The following is a 6,000-nucleotide window of genomic DNA, read 5'->3' as shown; positions in this document are numbered from 1 at the left end:
TAGATTCTAGGTTTTACACGATCATTTAAATTTTCAGACAATCAAATTTCAATAATCAACATTCTCTCACTCAATCTATGCCAGTGCCTTTATCTTCCCCAAACTCTAAACCTATAGATCTCTCTCTATCACTCTTCCTTTATCCCATTTCTACCTCTCTATCTCACTCTCTCCTCTCAACCCTAAGATCTACTTCGCTACCTCCTTACCTCTCTTTCCTACCCTTCACTCTCTACAATATGTTTTCTCTCTCTTTACACACCTCCCCCTCACTACCTTTATTTCTTTAGGTCTCTCCCACCTTCTCTCCCTTTATACCTCACCTTCATACCTTACCCCCATATCTATCCCTTCCTCCTTTGATCTCTCTTCTTCTCTCTCCCTCTCTTATTATTTATTTTCCCCCTCTCTCTCTCCATTCTCTCGATCATTACTTCTTCCTCTAACCCTCTATCTCTCGCCATCCCTAGGGCTCTCTTTCCCTATCTTTACCTCTCTATCTCTTTATCCCTATCTCATTACCCACCTCTCTCCCCTTCTATCTCTCTCACCTCTATCTTTCTCCCTAGGTCTCTTGCCCCTCGCTCCCATGCTCTGAGTCTCTTCCCTCTCTAGTTATTTACCTCCCTCTCAATCTCTCCCCCTATCTCCTTACCCCTCTTTCTCTCTTTGTGAACATCTCTCTCTCCATCACCTCTCTACATATCCCATCTATAGGCCTTTCCCATCATCTCTCTTTCTCTACCTTGCATTTTTGCCTAATCCCCATCTCTATTCATGGAACTCCCTTCCTTTCTCTTCCCTCTGTCTATCTCCTCATCCCTATGTCTCTCCCTCCCTCCATATATACCTCTCTCTCTCTCCCTCCCCATCTCATTACCCACCTCTATTCCCATGCTATATCTCTCTCATCTCTATCTCTATTCCCAGGTCTCTCACCCCTCTCTCCCTAGGCTCTAGGTCTATCACCTCTATGTACAAAAAGAGCCCAAGTGAGAGCGAGGGAGGGAAAGAGAGGGAGAGACATGAGAGAGAGGGGGGGGAAGGGAGGGGTTAAGGGAAAGAGAGGGAGTGACTTGAGAGAGAGGGGGGGAGGTTTATAGAAAGAGAGGGTGAGGCTAAAGAGAGAGGAAGGGATGGAAAGAGAGGGAGAGACTAGAGAGAGCAAGTGAGAGAGATGGAGGGAGTAAGGGAGGGGTATACCAGAGAGAGAGGGGGGGATGTAGGGAAAGATCTAGGAAGAGACCAAAGAGAGAATGTTGATACAAGCATGTTGATTACTAAAATTTGAATGTGTCTAAAATTTATATATGAATATTCTAAAAACTAGAATCTACATTATAACTCCTAGAGATCTGAAACCACTCTCAAACATCCTGCCAATATATCCATAAAATATAACTTAAAGTAGAAGAAAAGAAAAGGACATATTAAAATGTGACAAATGTTATATTTTATGTATATATTGCACTGATGAATAGAGACAGGGAGGGAGAGAGATTAAAAATTGTTAATGCAATACATTTGGTGTGTGCCATATTTGGTGCGCACTAAATAGGCTGTAAGCCAAATGCAAAATTTACATTTTTTGAATTTGGTGTGCGCCAAAGTAACTACCTTGGGAAACACCAAGCCTTAGGATTGGATTTGCCTTGGGCATCCAACCCAAAGGCTTGGACATCCTTATCAAGCCTAAGATGTGTATTTTTGCAAACATGCAAAATTTTCACACATTTTTCTTCATGCTCTCTGTCAAGTTTGCACGTGTTTCAATGAAAACAAAAATGAGCACAATGAGAATGTTAAGCTCTCTCTTAGTTATCCATCCATGTAATTCTTTTCACATTTTCATTTTGTGAAGGTCTTCATCTCTAATTTATTTTGTTAGTGTTCATTTTTTGTCAAAAACCTATTGGCAACAATGCAACGAACTAAGAGGGGGGGGGGGTGTGAATCAGTTTGCACAAAAACTTTCTGCAACTTAAACCACAAATTAGATCTAATAATTAAAAGTTAAAGCATGAAACAACACCACATCAATATCACACATAACACCAAGATTTTTGACGTGGAAAACTCGGTTAAGGGAAAAACCATGGTGAGAACCTACCCACAATGAGATAATACCCCGTTAGGAGTAAATGAAATATTACAATGGGGAATGCACATGCATTCAGACACACTACCTAGAGCTCACTGCTCAATTATGAAACCTAGAAAGGCTACAAACTTTAGGGAAGGCTCACTATCTTACAGGAAGTCTCACTGACTTACAAAAGCATTCAGACAACAATCCAGATTACATGAACTGTGAAAATAGCATCTCCATATGCCTGCATATTGTTCCGATTAAGCACATAGTCTAGGCTCTACAACACTTCTCTTCTCTCCTTCACACTTCCGAAAGAGCAAATCTCTTATTCGCACATACAACTCGATCATACACCGACTCAAGGATCGCAGACATACATCTTACATGATTTTTACATTTATTTATACAATACATCAACCTATATTTCAAGGTCAGCTAAACCCTCAATACAAATTACTAAATAATAACCTCACATGATACAACAATACATGCGGACCAAAATGATGTCGGCTAAGACATAGTCTGGACCTAAATCAACACCGCAAACAGACAATACCTCCAACAATTATGCCTTGATCATCTGCAACACGCTACAACCACCAAGAATGTCGCATAGTGCACGAAAAACATCACCAAACAAGAGAAGTCTTCAATAACACGCACAATAATCAATGCAGACCACCAATACACATAGAACACGCTCTAGAGATATTCACAAGTAATATGAATTACACCACAACAACTGGAATTACTAGAATCATTATCATCTCACCACTGGAGCTCAAGAACACCATCATAACTGACTGTCAAAATGAAAGATTCACTTGTGGATTCCCAAATCATGAACCAATCGAACTGAGGATATACATCAATGTCCAAAACACATCCCATACATCCGCAACTAAAGATATAGCAATTTCGAAGAAATTTAGAGCACAAACAAAATACCGAATAACATAAACAACTAAATATCAACCTCAATACCAGATCTCGTAGCTTGATCAAAACATCATTCAGACCTTTGCCAAATGGGAATGAACCATATGCAGACAACATACCAGAAACCCTTTAATCTACATTAACTCATCTGCAATACACAGGCTAAACCAACTCATTCTACAACACTGGAATACACAAAAGAATATGTTGACATCAATGACAACACATCATTCCAACAAACTCTCAGCAACATCCAACAATCTCCCCATCCAACAAAACCAACATGTCGTATTTTGGGTGTAGATCTTTATTCCTTTAAATTTTGAAACAAATTACATTTTTAGAAACTAGACTCCATTCTACACAATTGAAATAATAATAATAAAAAATTATTTTTAAATTAGTTTTCACAAATTTTTGGGGGGAGCATGCTCAAACTTTTGTTTTTCAGGATGTGTCCACTTTTGAAATTTGTAAAAAATCATATATTCATCATAAAATAGCCGAAAAAATTGGAATAAACTTCATGGTATTAGCTAGTTTTTCACTAGAGCGATTTTCAAATTCTAAATAAAAGTTAACATTTTAGGGGCACCACATTTAGTGCTATGTTATGTTTTTCTGGTGCCCTTTTTTGAAACCCTTAGTCTCTGCCTTTTTCAAAACAAATAAGTAGTTTAGAAAGTAGATTCATAGCACTTCAACTAAAAATAGGACCAATAAATGTGGTGCCCCTTTTTGAAACCCTTAGTCTCTAGCTTTTTCAAAACAAATTAGTTGTTTAGAAAGTAGATTCCGAGCACTTCAACTCTTGTTTTTGTTGCATCTTCAAATTTTGAGTGTACCTATCTTCAATTTCTTGTTGAAGTTCAGACTTTGTTGATTTAAAAAAAAAGTGGCATCTTAAGACCCCTTTTTGGTCCTCCATCTTTGTGCACTTACCCTCGTATGCACATGATTTAGATTCTTTTGCCTCTTCCAAGAGTTCTTCATCCAAGAAGGACAATCCCAAGTGTGCTTATTGCAACAAATGAAGACATGATGAGCGTAAATGTTATGAAAAGAAAATTGATGAGTTGGCAAATCTTCTACAGAAGCACAATATTTATCCCCCTTCATCTAGTACATCTTCCTCTATGGAATGTGGTGAAGACAAGATGAAGGGCCATGTTCTCTTTGCATCCACACATCAGTCCTCTAGGTGGCTTTTTAATTCAAGAGCCTCACATCATATGGCATCATCAGAGGGCATGTTCTCTTCCTTTGAGCATCGTGCATATCCACAAATTTTGATGGGTAATAATACTGACATGAGTGTTAATGTGAGCAGTTCTATTGAGATTTATGGTGGCATATTTAATAATGTTCTCTGTATCCCTTCATTGTCCTCCAACCTCTTTTCCATCTACCAGATTACTTACAGTAGGATGGGCAATATAGTTGAGTTCACCCATGATTCAGTGGTCATTAGAGACATGCATAGTAGAGAACTTGTTGTAGTTGGAAGTTTTGATCTTGCATCACAATTGTATGAGTTTTAACATTTTGCTCCCATTGAGCATGTAGTTCCATTGATAGGTCCTATCTCTCATGCATCGGGAGTGGATCATAAATCTGAGGAGAGGTTTGGTCACTTGAACCTATGTGTGCTTCAGTCATCCACAATGGTTCCTAGGACTTGTGTTGATCTTCCTCCACCTCCCGCTTCTTCAAAGTTCAACTCAATTCAGGAGGTTGATTGTTCCCTTCCAGTTTCAACACAGTGAGATGAGTACTTGCTAGATATTATAGGATTATTTGATACATGGAACACTATATATAGACATTGGGGGCATGATTGAGGATATTCCATTCCTCCTTGATTACAACTTGATAATTCCTGTCATCCCATCTTTAGTGCCTTCAAAGTTTGTTAATCAAATATCTTCATAATTGTTTGGGTTTGCTTCAATTGATCTGACACATCATAATTCAAACATGTGGACAATTGAGCAATCTTCCATGACACACATCATGAGATTATTCATTCCATGTCCTTTCATGGAGCTACTTCTACCTTGGCCATTTGATTTCTTTATTCCCAAGGGGAGGAATGTGGTTTGTCGCTCTTGGATTTTCATCAGCATTCATCCTCGAGCCTTCATCTTTGACATTGGAGCTTCTTGGTTATGGGGGAATATATCATCTCATCTTTTCTCTCTTATGGGAGAAATCTTGATTGTACTTATACGATTGATTTAGTACTTGGGAGGACATCTCGATTCCTTCATACTTGTCATGTGTACTTTCTTTTTCATTTATTTTTCTCTCATTTGGAGAGGAGATCTTCCCATATGGCTTGCTCCTTTTATTTGTTTGTGTGAGTTGCATTGCATTGCATTGGTTTATACATGAGTACCTGATCAATCCTAGTTGTCGGGACTCATACATGCATGCATTTTGTATTTATCATTAACTCTTTAGTTGATCCCTAAGTTAATCTTAAGGGAGGTGTTTGAGTAATTAGAACATTCATCTAATTATTTATTAATTAGGTCCTTTATTACCTTTTCACTTAAGCTTAAATTAGGTATTTTTTATTTTTATTTGATTAGGCTAATAATAGCTTAAGTTGCCTCATTCATTATGATTATGACACTTGGCACGTGTGCTAATTTAATCTAGCCTCTAGGTTTTGCATTTGGGGTTTCATTCATCCATTTATAAGGATTCATTCATTCATCTCCAATATTGCATCACCGTCAATTTGCTTGTTCAATAATACAAAATTGTCAAGTTTTTATTATATATATATATGTGTGTGTGTGTGTGTGTGTGTGTACACAAACATACATATATATGTATATGTATACGTGTATACATACATACACATATGTATGTATGGATGTATGTATGTATGTATGCATGTATGGATATATGTATTTATGTATGTATATATGTTTGTATATATACATGTATACACATACATG

The sequence above is a fragment of the Cryptomeria japonica genome, chromosome 10, assembly GCF_030272615.1.
Source record: "Cryptomeria japonica chromosome 10, Sugi_1.0, whole genome shotgun sequence".
NCBI lineage: Eukaryota > Viridiplantae > Streptophyta > Pinopsida > Cupressales > Cupressaceae > Cryptomeria > Cryptomeria japonica.
Note: the sequence above shows the minus strand (reverse complement) of the source record.